The sequence below is a fragment of the Mixophyes fleayi genome, chromosome 3 (assembly GCF_038048845.1).
Source record: "Mixophyes fleayi isolate aMixFle1 chromosome 3, aMixFle1.hap1, whole genome shotgun sequence".
Classification (NCBI taxonomy): Eukaryota; Metazoa; Chordata; class Amphibia; order Anura; family Limnodynastidae; genus Mixophyes; species Mixophyes fleayi.
In genome coordinates, this window is record NC_134404.1 from 16,531,998 (window position 1) to 16,547,418 (window position 15,421).

The 15,421-nt window shown below is 41.9% G+C and overlaps 5 non-coding genes across 5 annotated transcripts; all 5 read right to left on the reverse strand.

Moving 5' to 3' along the window:
- Nucleotides 1–4,203: 4,203 nt before the first annotated feature.
- Nucleotides 4,204–4,277, reverse strand: TRNAN-GUU (transfer RNA asparagine (anticodon GUU)). The gene has a single exon. It is a non-coding gene; the product is annotated as a tRNA-Asn (tRNA).
- A 1,021-nt stretch (nucleotides 4,278–5,298) lies between these two features.
- TRNAN-GUU (transfer RNA asparagine (anticodon GUU)) lies at nucleotides 5,299–5,372 on the reverse strand. Its single transcript has one exon. It is a non-coding gene; the product is annotated as a tRNA-Asn (tRNA).
- Nucleotides 5,373–6,397: 1,025 nt separating this feature from the next.
- On the reverse strand, nucleotides 6,398–6,471 carry TRNAN-GUU (transfer RNA asparagine (anticodon GUU)). The gene has a single exon. It is a non-coding gene; the product is annotated as a tRNA-Asn (tRNA).
- A 1,025-nt stretch (nucleotides 6,472–7,496) lies between these two features.
- On the reverse strand, nucleotides 7,497–7,570 carry TRNAN-GUU (transfer RNA asparagine (anticodon GUU)). Its single transcript has one exon. It is a non-coding gene; the product is annotated as a tRNA-Asn (tRNA).
- Nucleotides 7,571–10,013: 2,443 nt separating this feature from the next.
- Nucleotides 10,014–10,087, reverse strand: TRNAN-GUU (transfer RNA asparagine (anticodon GUU)). Its single transcript has one exon. It is a non-coding gene; the product is annotated as a tRNA-Asn (tRNA).
- Nucleotides 10,088–15,421: the final 5,334 nt, after the last annotated feature.

A 15,421-nucleotide genomic window follows, 5' to 3' on the forward strand; every position in this document is an offset into this window, starting at 1 on the left:
CTTTCACACAGCTGAGCAATGAAACAGGTTTAAATAGTTACACTCTTCCCATGACCGTAGCTTGATGGACAGATGACACTCCCACTTTGTCCTAAAAAAGCAATTTGTTACAGGTGCTCTGTTTTGATTGCAGAGACACCCTGGCAGGCTGCAGCTACCTGTGGAAAAGATGTTTTTTTTTAAACTACTTCAAAACATGTAAGTTAAATCAGACTCTTTACAATTATTTTGTTACACATACTGTATGTCCTGCACCTGTATCTCTTTAACTTAGGTGCACTAGTTTACAAATGTGTAACTCTGTTTTCAGCCCCTCTGTCAGCTAAATACTCGTCTCCTCTTTTAGAAGCCTGTGGAAAATACCTCCCTTTGTCACTATATATTAGAGATGAGCGGGCTCGGATATCTGAAATCCGAGCCCACCCGAACGTTGCCGATCCAAGCCGGATCCGAGACAGATTCGGGTATTCCCGCCAATTGCAAAACTGAAACCGAGGCTCTGAGTCATAATCCCGCTGTCGGATCTCGCGATACTCGGATCCTATAAATTACCCGCTAGTCGCCGCCATCTTCACTCGGGCACTGATCAGGGTAGAGGGAGGTTGTGTTAGGTGGTCCTCTGTCCTGCTATATCTCATGCTGTGCTGTGCTGTGCTGTGCTGTGTTGTGCTGTTCAGTTCTGTGCTGTGCTGTGCTGTGCTGTGTTCTGCTCAGTCCAGTGGTGCTGTGTCCTGTGCTCTGTCCTTCTGAGTTCAGTAGTGCTGCTGGGTCCTGTGCTGTGTCCTGTTCAGTCCAGTGGTGCTGTGTCCTGTGCTCTGTCCTTCTAAGGGCATTGTTATTTCTCCATTATTCCCAAATTATAAAAAAATTAAAAAAGAGTTATAAAAAAAAATTACAAAAAAAGTAATTATAAAAAAAAAAATATCCCAAAACAATCCTGCAGTATAAGTCCATTGGTACTGCTATATTACAAAGTTCACTGATTCTGCAGTATAAGTCCAGTGGTACTGCTATATTACAAAGTTCACTGATTCAGCAGTATAAGTCCAGTGGTACTGCTATATTACAAAGTTCACTGATTCAGCAGTATAAGTCCAGTGGTACTGCTATTACAAAGTTCACTGATTCAGCAGTATAAGTCAAGTGGTACTGCAATATTACAAAGTTCAATGATTCAGCAGTATAAGTCCAGTGGTACTGCTATATTACAAAGTTCACAGATTCTGCAGTATAAGTCCAGTGGTACTGCTATATTACAAAGTTCACAGATTCAGCAGTATAAGTCCAGTGGTACTGCTATTACAAAGTTCACTGATTTAGCAGTATAAGTACAGTGGTACTGCTATATTACAAAGTTCACAGATGCAGCATCATAAGTCCAGTGGTACTGCTATTACAAAGTTCACTGATTCAGCAGTATAAGTCCAGTGCTACTCTCCTGTGCCGCATATAATTTTTTAAGGCTTTGCCGAGTGTGTGTGGCTTAGGGGTACGCTCTCTTATGCTACATATAATGGAAAACAAAAATTTGAAGGATAAAGTAGGGAAAGATCAAGACCCACTTCCACCTAATGCTGAAGCTGCTGCCACTAGTCATGACATAGACGATGAAATGCCATCAACGTCGTCTGGCAAGCCAGATGCCCAATCTCCTAGTACAGGGCATGTAAAATCCAAAAAGCCCAAGTTCTCAAAAAGTAGCAAAAATAGAAACTTAAAATCATCTGAGGAGAAACGTAAAGTTGGCAATATGCCATTTATGACACGTAGTGGCAAGGAACGGCTTAGGCCCTGGCCCGTGTTCATGACTAGTGGTTCAGCTTCACCCAAGGAACTAAGCCCTCCTCCCCCCCTACAAAAAATTTAAGAGAGTTATGCTGTCAGCAACAACACAGTAAACAACTCTGCCTTCTAAAGAGAAATTATCACAAATCCCCAAGGTGAGTCCAAAGGTGTTAAATTAATTAGAGGTAGTGACTTGCTAGAACTCCACCCTCTATATGCTGCAGAGGATGGAGGAGCATCAAAAGGCCATTCAAGCCTACACAGTCAACTACGACATAGGAAAAGGAGTGGGGATGCGCCTGAGTCAAGCGCACAAAATTTTAAAAAATCTAGCTTGTACTGCTATTTAAAAGTCTAACTACGATCATTCACTGTTGCTGTACCCAAAAATAATAGGTACTGCTATTAAAGTACAGTCCAGTGGTACTCTCCTGTGCCGCAGATAATTTGTAAAAGCTATGCCGAGTGTGTGTAGTTATGTATCACAGGTGTTAAGAAGAGCCACAACATTGACAACCTGTTAGAGAAACTGAGGGAAATAATCTCTCTGTGGCTCACCCCACTTAGACTCTCCTGGGGATCTGAATAACTGCCATTTCTAGTATTACCTTCTTTCTTTCTCTATTTAAAAGAAACTAAATAACTGCCATTTCTAAAACTACCTTCTTTCTTTCTATATTTAAAAAAATAAAAACCTGTCATTTCTATTACTACGTTAATTGTTTGTGCAGTCACAAAAAAGAGGTACTGCGCCCTTAACTGCTATGTTGGTTTTAGATGTCCATCCGGTGTCCGCCATCTGTTCCCTGGAATTCAGACCAGTTGAGGTTTTTTTTTATTATATTGTCGGGACCATTCCACTACGCAGTACAGATACTTTTTTGGTAAAATTCAGACCACTTGAGGGTTTTTTTATTATATTGTGGCCCTGGTATCAAATTGGGTACCGGGGCCACTCCACTACGCAGTCCAGAAACTTGTTTGGTGGAATTCAGACAAGTTAAGGGTTTTTTTATTATATTGTGGGGACCACTCCACTACGCAGTCCAGATATTTTTTTGGTAAAATTTAGACCAGTTGAGGTTTTTTTTATTATATTGTGGCCCCGGTATCAAATTGGGTACTGGGGCCACTCCACTACGCTGTCCAGATACTTTTTTGGTGGGATTCAGACAAGTTGAGGGTTTTTTTATTATATTGTGGGGACCACTCCACTACGCAGTCCAGATACTTTTTTGTTAAAATTCAGACCAGTTGAGGGTTTTTTTATTATATTGTGGCCCCGGTATCAAATTGGGTACTGGGGCCACTCCACTACGCAGTCCAGATACTTGTTTGGTGGAATTCAGACCAGTTGAGGGTTTTTTTATTATATTGTGGGGACCACTCCACTACGCAGTCCAGATACTTTTTTGGTAAAATTCAGACCAGTTGAGGTTTTTTTTATTATATTGTGGCCCCGGTATCAAATTGGGTACCGGGGCCATTCCACTACGCAGTCCAGATACTTTTTTGGTGGAATTCAGACCAGTTGAGGGTTTTTTTATTATATTGTGGAGACCACTCTACTACGCAGTCCATATACTTTTTTGGTGGAATTCAGACCAGTTGAGGGTTTTTTTATTATATTGTGGGGACCACTCCACTACGCAGTCCAGATACTTTTTTGGTGGAATTGAGACCAGTTGAGGGTGATATATTGTGGCCCCGGTAGCAAATTGTGTACCGGGACCACTGCACTATGCAGTCCAGAAAGCTACCTCGGTGAAACATTTTGGACTAAAAACAATATTGTGAGGTGTGAGGTGTTCAGAATAAACTGGGAATTAGTGGAAATGATTGCTAATGAATGTTATTGAGGTTAATAATAGCGTAGGAGTGAAAATAAACCCAAAAAACTTGATTTTAACACTTTTTATGTTTTTTTCAAAGTAAATCCGAATCCAAAACCTTAAATCCGAACTAAAACCTTTCGTCAGCTGTTTTGCGAAACAAATCCGAACCCAAAACGTCAAGCAAATCCGAATCTAAAACACAAAACACGAGACACCAAAAGTGGCCGGTGCACATCCTTAGTTTTTGGCAACAATAGAAGAACAAATGCTTGTGCACAGGCTTTATTCATGGACTTGGCTTCGTAGGACACTTTTTAGAAAGTCCGTTTTGGTAGCGTAACTACAAGGTAGGAACAGGGAGAGCAATTTAAATACTAATTTAGTTTCCACAGTCTGTCCAATATATTAACCTCTGCAACCAGTTGCTAAATTGGATTTCCAAAGTATGAAGTTGAGTAAAACTGTCTAGAACAAACTAAACTCACCATTGATAGGCATGAAGGTAATTGGATCAGAGGTACCCCACACCTCAAGAGGATAAATTAGATGATGTCTAAAATTTGATACAAAAATCAGTCCTCTACGTCCCTGGGTGGGCTTGACCCACCAACCTTTCAGTTAACAGCCGAACGCGCTAACCAATTGCGCCACAGAGACAACTTGCAGCATGCATTCATGACATTGGCTGAAATGCATTATTCCGGACAAATTTCATGACATTTCATTACTGTTCTTTATCTGCCAACCAACAAAAATACACATTGGTTCTTTCCTGGGTGGCCTCCAACCTTCAGGAGTCAACAAACATTGCATGACTAGCAGAGTGGTGCAGTGGAAGCGTGCTGGGCCCATAACCCAGAGGTCAATGGATCGAAACCATCCTCTGCTACTTGCTTTTTCTTCCTTATCTAAGGCAATCCTAAATTGGTAAACTTGTGGTAGAAACTTTGTTTTTTTTCTGTTTAGTTAAAGAAAAAAGTCTATTACAATCTCAGCTCATTTTAACAGAATGCTGCTGGCAGTCTTTATGTCAAAATCAACATACTTTCTTTTCTTTACCCTAACAGTGCTCTGGTTACATAGGTAAAAATCGACCTTGCCCATAGCAAAACAATGCAGGTTTCCAAAATGATAAATCTAGTTCACATATTCATGGTGAAATGGGACAATGATGGAGTCCAAAATTTTTTCACACTAAAAAAAAAATAAAAAAGCGGAGGGACACTTGGATAGCTGAAATGGTGTAGAGCAGTTTATTTTTCTTCCTGTGAACTTGTTATTTCTAGGGAGACACTATACTGTGGAAACATTTAGCTGCCATTGCATATGGAATTGGTTTTTGACAACAATAGAAGAACAAATGCTTGTGCACAGGCTTTATTCATGGACTTGGCTTCGTAGGAGACTTTTTAGAAAGTCCGTTTTGGTAGCGTAAATACAAGGTAGGAACAGGGAGAGCAATTTAAATACTAATTTGGTTTCCACAGTCTGTCCAATATATTAACCTCTGCAACCAGTCGCTAAATTGGATTTCCAAAGTATGGAGTTGAGTAAAACTGTCTAGAACAAACTAAACTCACCATTGATAGGAATGAAGGTAATTGGATCAGAGGTACCCCACACCTCAAGAGGATGGATTAGATGATGTCTAAAATTTGATATAAAAATCAGCCCTCTACATCTCTGGGTGGGCTTGAACCACCAACCTTTCGGTTAACAGCCGAACGCGCTAACCAATTGCACCACAGAGACAACTTGCAGCATGCATTCATGACATGGGCTGAAATGCATTATTCCGGACAAATTTCATGACATTTCATTACTGTTCTTTATCTGCCAACCAACAAAAATACACATTGGTTCTTTCCTGGGTCGCCTCAAACCTTCAGGAGTCAACAAACATTGCATGACTAGCAGAGTGGCGCAGCGGAAGCGTGCTGGGCACATAACCCAGAGGTCGATGGATGGAAACCATCCTCTGCTACTTGCTCTTTCTTCATTATCTAAAGCAATCCTAAATTGGTAAACTTGTGGTAGAAACTTTGTTTTTTTTCTGTTTAGTTAAAGAAAAAAGTCTATTATAATCTCAGCTCATTTTAACAGAATGCTGCTGCCAGTCTTTATGTCAAAGTCAACATACTTTCTTTTCTTTACCCTAAAAGTGCTCTGGTTACATAGGTAAAAATCGACCTTGCCCATAGCAAAACAATGCAGGTTTCCAAAATGATAAATCTAGTTCACATATTCATGGTGAAATGGGACAATGATGGAGTCCAAAATTATTTTACACTTAAAAAAAAAAAAAAAAAAAGCGGAGAGACACTTGGATAGCTGAAATGGTGTAGAGCAGTTTATTTTTCTTCCTGTGAACTTGTTTTTTTCTAGGGAGACACTATACTGTGGAAACATTTAGCTGCCATTGCATATGGAATTGGTTTTTGGCAACAATAGAAGAACAAATGCTTGTGCACAGGCTTTATTCATGGACTTGGCTTCGTAGGACACCTTTTAGAAAGTCCGTTTTGGTAGCGTAACTACAAGGTAGGAACAGGGAGAGCAATTTAAATACTAATTTGGTTTCCACAGTCTGTCCAATATATTAACCTCTGCAACCAGTTGCTAAATTGGATTTCCAAAGTATGAAGTTGAGTAAAACTGTCTAGAACAAACTAAACTCACCATTGATAGGCATGAAGGTAATTGGGTCAGAGGTACCCCACACCTCAAGAGGATGGATTAGATGATGTCTAAAATTTGATATGAAAATCAGTCATCTACATCCCTGGGTGGGCTTGAACCACCAACCTTTCAGTTAACAGCCGAACGCGCTAACCAATTGTGCCACAGAGACAACTTGCAGCGTGAGTTCTTGACATGGGCTGAAATGCATTATTCCGGACAAATTTCATGACATTTCATTACTGTTCTTTATCTGCCAACCAACAAAAATACACATTGGTTCTTTCCTGGGTCGCCTCAAACCTTCAGGAGTCAACAAACATTGCATTACTAGCAGAGTGGCGCAGCGGAGGTGTGCTGGGCCCATAACACAGAGGTCGATGGATCGAAACCATCCTCTGCTACTTGCTCTTTCTTCATTATCTAAGGCAATCCTAAATTGGTAAACTTGTGGTAGAAACTTTGTTTTTTTTCTGTTTAGTTAAAGAAAAAAGTCTATTACAATCTCAGCTCATTTAAACAGAATGCTGCTGGCAGTCTTTATGTCAAAGTCAACATACTTTCTTTTCTTTACCCTAACAGTGCTCTGGTTACATAGGTAAAAATCGACCTTGCCCATAGCAAAACAATGCAGGTTTCCAAAATGATAAATCTAGTTCACATATTCATGGTGAAATGGGACAATGATGGAGTTCAAAATTATTTCACACTTAAAAAAAAAAAATAAAAAAGCGGAGAGACACTTGGATAGCTGAAATGGTGTAGAGCAGTTTATTTTTCTTCCTGTGAACTTGTTTTTTTCTAGGGAGACACTATACTGTGGAAACATTTAGCTGCCATTGCATATGGAATTGGTTTTTGGCAACAATAGAAGAACAAATGCTTGTGCACAGGCTTTATTCATGGACTTGGCTTCGTAGGACACCTTTTAGAAAGTCCGTTTTGGTAGCGTAACTACAAGGTAGGAACAGGGAGAGCAATTTAAATACTAATTTGGTTTCCACAGTCTGTCCAATATATTAACCTCTGCAACCAGTTGCTAAATTGGATTTCCAAAGTATGAAGTTGAGTAAAACTGTCTAGAACAAACTAAACTCACCATTGATAGGCATGAAGGTAATTGGGTCAGAGGTACCCCACACCTCAAGAGGATGGATTAGATGATGTCTAAAATTTGATATGAAAATCAGTCCTCTACGTCCCTGGGTGGGCTTGAACCACCAACCTTTCAGTTAACAGCCGAACGCGCTAACCAATTGTGCCACAGAGACAACTTGCAGCGTGAGTTCTTGACATGGGCTGAAATGCATTATTCCGGACAAATTTCATGACATTTCATTACTGTTCTTTATCTGCCAACCAACAAAAATACACATTGGTTCTTTCCTGGGTCGCCTCAAACCTTCAGGAGTCAACAAACATTGCATGACTAGCAGAGTGGCGCAGCGGAGGCGTGCTGGGCCCATAACACAGAGGTCGATGGATCGAAACCCTCCTCTGCTACTTGCTCTTTCTTCATTATCTAAGGCAATCCTAAATTGGTAAACTTGTGGTAGAAACTTTGTTTTTTTTCTGTTTAGTTAAAGAAAAAAGTCTATTACAATCTCAGCTCATTTAAACAGAATGCTGCTGGCAGTCTTTATGTCAAAGTCAACATACTTTCTTTTCTTTACCCTAACAGTGCTCTGGTTACATAGGTAAAAATCGACCTTGCCCATAGCAAAACAATGCAGGTTTCCAAAATGATAAATCTAGTTCACATATTCATGGTGAAATGGGACAATGATGGAGTTCAAAATTATTTCACACTTAAAAAAAAAAGCGGAGGGACACTTTGTTATGTGCGTATTGTCGCTAACCAATAACGATTGTCGAACCTCGATTTGTGTTTCCAATGCACAAAGATTTATTCGCAAATAGTAGAATAATATGTTCAAGCGAAGTGATAATAAATACAGCCGTTACTTATCGCAGGCGCCCTGGATCCAGTGTGCAGTCATTCAATCCTGAAGTCTGGGGTCAAGATGTCTGAACACTAGATGTGAAGCTGCTGCTTATATGCACACAGAAAGACAGTAATACAATGAAGATGGTATAGCTTGCACATATTGGTCCAGGTCTCAGGAAGGTCCAAGGGGTTGTCAATCATTGGCTAGTTCATCCTAAGGAATCCAAAGGAGGGGGTCATCTCTCCAGGGGGTATGCTCGGCTCTTCCCGCCAAGATTCCTTAGTCTTAAGTAGTTCATAATTCCTTATCATTCATAACTTGCGTATGCACTCTGCGATTCCTTTGCAGAGTGAACCAAACAGTGTCAAATGTTAAGAGGTTTATTATGATACCACATATGATATGATTCCTTCAACCTGTTCCATATATTTCACTAATATGCATGTAACTTTAATATAAAACATAAATACTACTATATTTCGACATAACTGACTATGTGTTGCAACTACCATTAATGTGTACTATTTTATAAGTATGCGTGTTTGTGCGAATGTATGGTAAAAGACCAAATACTGTTGCTGCCACGTGTAGTAGCTGCGTACGCCATTTCACGCAGTAGCGTGCCCTTGTACGTAGATGCGTACCGTACGCATCTTTTCAGACAAAGACAACCAAGTTTGCTCGACTTTAATTGAAATGACTTTATCCAATTTGCTGATTTCGACAGCTCCACCCTTTGGAAGTGTAACAAACTATCACCCAATCACCGTTTCAAGTTCAGGATTATACAATACTTCTTCACAGACCATGATCTCGGTATCTGGTACCACCCTTTCAGTCTCTTTCTCAGTGTTACTCCTATGAGACCTTTTTCCACACTTCAACACAGTAGGGACACATTTGACAACTAAACCAATTGCTAAGATGACACCCAGTATAAGGAGAAGGAGCTTACCTACACTAGCAACCATTTCCTGTACCCACTCCCCCAGACCAGAGAACCATTTCACAGGGTTCAACCATGAGAACTAACCCGCCACCTTTTCCCCGACCTCATATAACAAAAAATTATGGCTCTTTCGAAATTCCCATTTTAGCTGCAAAATTTCATCCATCTTCCGGTCTATAACCTCTTTAGGGTCATCCGTGTTATTAGTGATGTACGTGCAACATTTGACACCGAACTGGGTGGCCAGTGTCACACAGTACCCACCAGTAATAGAGGTGAGATAATTTAGTACCAGTCTATGTTGCACCAACTCCTTCTTGTACGCTTGTAGCTCCCTTCCAGTATACCTGAAAGTGTCATCATACATCTCGGTGATATTATCTATTAATTTAGCTAGGTCTTGGATATATTTAAAGTTTAATGTTCCCCGAGCAGTCCTGGTGAGATCTAGAGCAACCATAACTTGAAAACCAGCAGTTTCACTAATCAATTTTGTAGCTATGGGTTCCTCACCAGGAATCATATTTCTCTTGCCACGGTGTTCATACTGTGTGTGTATGTATGGTGGTGATGTAGTCTTGTGAATACTAACCTTTTCTTCATGAGTAATAGTCATGATTTCAGGAACCAGTTTAGCTAAGAAACACAAGCCCTTAGAACTCGAAGTCACCCAGGAATAAGCTTTCCTTATAAGCTGTCTAGAACAAACTAAACTCACCATTGATAGGCATGAAGGTAATTGGATCAGAGGTACGCCACACATCAAGAGGTTAGATTAGATGATGTCTTAAATTTGATATGAAAATCAGTCCTCTACGCCCCTGGGTGGGCTTGAACCACCAATCTTTCGGTTAACAGCTGAACGCGCTAACCAATTACGCCACAGAGACAACTAGCAGCGTGTTCGTGACATGGGCTGAAATGCATTATTCCGGACAAATTTCATGACATTTCATTACTGTTCTTTATCTGCCAACCAACAAAAATAAACATTGGTTCTTTACTGGGTGGCCTCAAACCTTCAGGAGTTAACAAACATTGCATGACTAGCAGAGTGGCGCAGTGGAAGCGTGCTGGGCCCATAACCCAGAGGTCATATTTCTCTTTCCACGGTGTTCATACTGTGTATGTATGTATGGTGGTGATGTAGTCTTGTGAATACCAACCATTTCTTCATGAGTAATAGTCATGATTTCAGGAACCAGTTTAGCTAAGAAACACAAGCCCTTGGAACTCGGAGTCACCCAGGAATAAGCTTTCCTTCCACAAGCAAAATACACATCATCAGGGAGAACATAAGGAACAGTATGCCCATTAATTATATCACATAGAGTTTTGATAAAACTACCCATGCCTAGTGTCTCCATTTGCTCTAGACACGTGTCGGCATGGATGACATTTTTACAATTATCTATAGAGACTATTCCAATGGATACCTTCTTATGTTTGGTTATATGCCCTAATTTGTGACTTCCATCAACATTCCTGCCTATTGGTGACCTTGTGAGTCTCCCTCTAAAATGAGTGTGGCGAGCCATTGTCTTATCTGATGGGTCAGCCTCCCAATTCTCCAGGCGCTTTGCATGAGATATATTTAGGCACAGCAAAGATCTGCCTATGGAGTATTGTCGAAGCGTCAGACTAGGGGACCTAGTGTTATTGTACCTCCCGTCTATGGGCCTCCCCCCCTCAATTCGAGTACTTCGGATATGTTTAGAGGGAATGGCACTAGTCCTATATTATGCTGCCCTTGCGGCACGTGAGAGCACACCCAACACTCGGTTTGGTTTAGCACCTTACCCACCAGGGAGTGATAATCCTCCAAAGGATGCCCGCCTATATTCAGGGTACTGGGTGACTGGCATCGTTAGATGCATCTCTCTTCAACTAGGGAGTCGCAGAACTTTTAGATACAATACTCATCAGACAATAGCCCCTCACACTGCCTCCGAGTTCCTGAGCTAGCAGACCTTTTCATAACCCTTGGACCAAGCTTGATAATGGGCTGCTCTGAGTATTCTAATAACTTTTCCTTTGCCTCCATCTCATCCGTATCACTACCAGAACTCTCCTCCGTCCTCCATCCTCCTTTACAAAAATAGAATGTCCTAAAAAGAGTAAAAACAAGGAAATTCCTGGAACAAAAGAAAAACAAAAACCGCCACTCCATCGCTGGAAAGATCGTTCTGGGGCAACGTCTCTGGTTCAGGTGTCTCGACTGCAGGCTTTAGGTCTCCCGGAACAGACTCACAAGTGACAGATCTATGTCGTCGGTCTCAGTTTTATCTTGCACTTTCTCCGGATTATGGTCTCTCCTGCAGTGGGTGGAATGGACCCATGTGTCTCTCTCTGCAACCTTCAGTGATGTAGTACTGGTCAGCAGCACTTGGTATGGGCCTTCCCAACGTTCTGTTAAACAACCTGAACGTAAGAAATTGCGGATCATAACATAGTCTCCAGGTTCAACATCATGACAGTTCGTTTCTGGCATACCAGATGACAGCATTTTTAGTTTTTGTTCTTGTTGTTTTAGCTGTCTACTCATTCTTATAAGATATTGTACAGTCACTTCATTATTACACTTCAAGTCGCCTTGTGGACTCACCATCAAATGAGGTTGTCGTCCGAACAGTATCTCAAAGGGGGACAGATTAAGAGGAGGTCTAGAAGTGGTCCGAATGCTATGGAGGACCAATGGCAAAGCCTCTGGCCATGCCAACCCAGTTTCAGCCATTACCTTACCAAGCTTGTTCTTTATAGTACCATTTACTATCTCCACCTTATCACTGGCTTGTGGTCGGTACGGGGTGTGAAGTCTGCTACTGATTCCCATGAGTTTACACATATTTTGGAAGATATCACCAGTAAAGTGGGTACCCCTATCACTTGCAATGATTCTAGGGATGCCAAACCAAAACCCAGCCTGAGAGGAAAATCCGGGAGCACACCAGTATGCTCTCACCAGTTTGCACATACCTTCTTTACCCAGGTGAGTCAGGCCGTGTGCTGCTTCAGCCAGGCTTGGATAGTACGTTCGGGGAGCTACAGGCTTACCTTGTCCATCCCTCCAGAGTCCTGAGGACTCTTGACCAAATCCCTTCGCCTTCCAGACCGCCTTTTCCTGCAGGGAACACAAATCTTGCATTTCAATTAATTTCTGCATGTCTAATGTCTGAAAAACCATCATAGTCTCGGTCGATACAGTCATAGGTTGCCCTGCTGCCCATTTAGCAACTTTGTCTGCCCTGTTGTTGCCCAATGACACTGGGTCTTTTTCAAAGGTATGGGCTTTGCACTTTATGACGGCTACTGTTCTGGGTAACTGTATCGCTGTCAGAAGTCCTTTTATGTGTTGTGAGTGTGCCACTGGCGTACCTGCTGCTGTCGTAAAGTTTCTAAGATGCCAAAGGGCCCCAAAATCGTGCACTACCTTAAGGCGTACCTAGAGTCAGTATATATATTGGCTGATTTACCCTCTGGCAACTCACACGCTCTCCTTAATGCTACTAGCTCCACCACCTGGGCTGAGTGAGGTGGGCCAAGGGGTTCAGCTTCTACCACATCCTGATCGTCTACCACAGCGTAACCAGTACATAGCTCTCCCGTCTCTGTCTGTCTATGACAACTTCCGTCTGTATAAAACGTAAAATCTACATTTTCTAAGGGGGTGTCACGTATGTCGGGCCTTGCAGTAAAGGTCTGATTCAGGTGTTCCATACAGTCATGCGTGTCAGTATTCTTGCCTAACTCATCATCAACCAGGGTCTCCTCACCTCCCACCCTTTGTGTCTCTAGAGACACATATGGTAGGTATGTAGCTGGATTTAAGGTGCTACTTCGTTTGATGGTGATGTTTAAGGGTGCCATCAGGGCTAGTTCCCACTTTGTGAATCTAGCTGAAGAAACATGTCTGGTTTGGGCTGAATTTAACAGAGCTGATACAGCATGGGGTGTATAGACAGTTGAATTATGTCCTAATACTACGTCATCGCTCTTACTTACCAGAGGAGCAGTTGCTGCTACACTTCTGAGACATGTTGGGAGTGATCTTGCCACATTGTCTAATTGTGCACTGTAGTATGCTACCGGTCTGCTAGCGTCACCATGTTTCTGTGCGAGGACACCTGCTGCACAACCATCAGCTTCTGTACAGTATAGCTCAAAAGGCTTTTCCTAATCAGGTATTCCCAATGCGGGTGCTCTAGTCAGACTATCTTTAAGATTAAAGAACGCTTGCTCTGACTCTTCTGTGTGTACGACACGTTCTGGTTTTGAGGAAGAGACTAGCTCCTGCAATGGTAATGCCAGAATAGAAAAACCTGGGATCTAGGATCTACAGTATCCACACATCACCAGGAAAGTACGAATCTGCTTCTGGCTCTGCGGCAGAGTCATGTGTTGTATGGCCTCAATCCTGTCGGTTGTCAGGTGTCTTAGCCCCTTAGTGAGGCAGTGTCCTAAGTATTTGACCTTAGTCTGACATGGCTGTAATTTATCCTTTGCCACCTTGTGCCCTGTTTGTGAAAGATGAAGCAACAATATTTTAGTATCATGTAAACATGACATAAAAGAATCAGAGCACAACAACAAATCGTCCAGATATTGAATTAGAACAGACCCATTGTGGGGTTGAAAGGATTGCAAACAGTCATGTAAGGCTTGGGAGAAAATACAGGGGCTGTCAATGAACCCCTGGGGTAGTCTGGTCCATGTGTATTGCACTCCCCGGTAGGAGAATGCAAAAAGGTATTGGCAGTCAGGGTGAAGAGGGACTAAGAAGAAAGCAGAACATAGATCAATGACAGTAAAATGACTAGCAGACGGTGGAATCTGCATGAGGATGACAGCTGGATTCGGCACTACGGGGAATTGGCTCTCAACAACTTTGGTAATTCCCCTTAAGTCCTGGACTAATCTATAGCCCCTCCCCCCACTCTTATATACAGGGAAAATGGGACTATTTGCTGTACTGGCTGTACGAATTAAAATCCCTTGTTGTAACAGCCTCTCAATAACAGGATATACCCCTAGTTCCAGCTCCGGTTTTAATGGATACTGTGGGATTTTTGGAGCTATCCTACCACTTTTTAGATTGACCATGACAGGGGCTACGTTTGCCATCAGTCCAGTGTCCTATCCCTCTCTGGTCCATAGTGAACCTGGTATTTCCAGCAACATCCCCTTTACTTGAGATGGACTGTGTTCTATAACAGTAGAGTGTAACATTAACCTTTGAGGGGTGTCCAATATGTCCTGTACCTCATGAGCGACCTTCTCGGGTATATCTAGGAACACACCATCTGAAGTACAGTATATGACACATCCCATTTTACATAGCAAGTCTCTCCCTAGCAAGTTAGTAGGAGCCGCTGCAGCCAAGAGAAACGAATGCTTAGTATGCAGAGACCCGATAGTAACTTCAGCGGGTTTAGTTAGAGGATAATGCAACACTTTTCCCGTTACCCCCATAGCTGGAATAGTGTTACTGGTCACCTGTAAATTTAAAAGAAGAGGTTATTACAGATCAGGCCGCCCCTGTATCTACAAGAAAGGTTTGTTTCCTACCAGCCATGTCAACTATTATTGTTGGTTCTTCACTCTGACTCTCAGTTAACCTCACTGGCTGTAGATTACAGGTATGACCTGACCCCTAGCACTGACTATTGCTTTCCCGCACAGCATTTGCTGCTATAACATGCGCAGGTAACTGTGTGTTCTCTTGCCTATGTGTGTTTCTCCGTGGAGGATACCTATATGATTCCCTATCCATATGTGTATCCTGTCTTGCTTTTTTACAATCTCTTGCAAAATGGCCTTCTTCGTTACACCTGAAACATCTGATCACTTTAGGTTTCTTGTTATATGGGTTGTATGCTGGTGGTCGTGTATGCATCCCTTCTAGAGCCTGTATACTTACCGTCATTAACCTATCACTTTTCTCTTCCTTCTTCCTAAAAAGGTTTTTGTCATGCTCCACAGCAGACTCCCTGAGAGAATAAACTGTGATGCCTCTCCAATTAGGTAATGTGGTTTGTACTCTCGTCTTTAAATTTTCTCTAAGGCCATCCATCAATACTCCTACAGCTACCTCTCTGTGATGTGGGTCCTCACCTATGTTGGATATCCCAGTGAACTGTGTTATCGCTGCTATAGCTCTAGCAAAGTAATCTGAGGCTGTTTCACTATCCTTTTGTTTTATGGTGAAAATCTTACTCCAATTTACT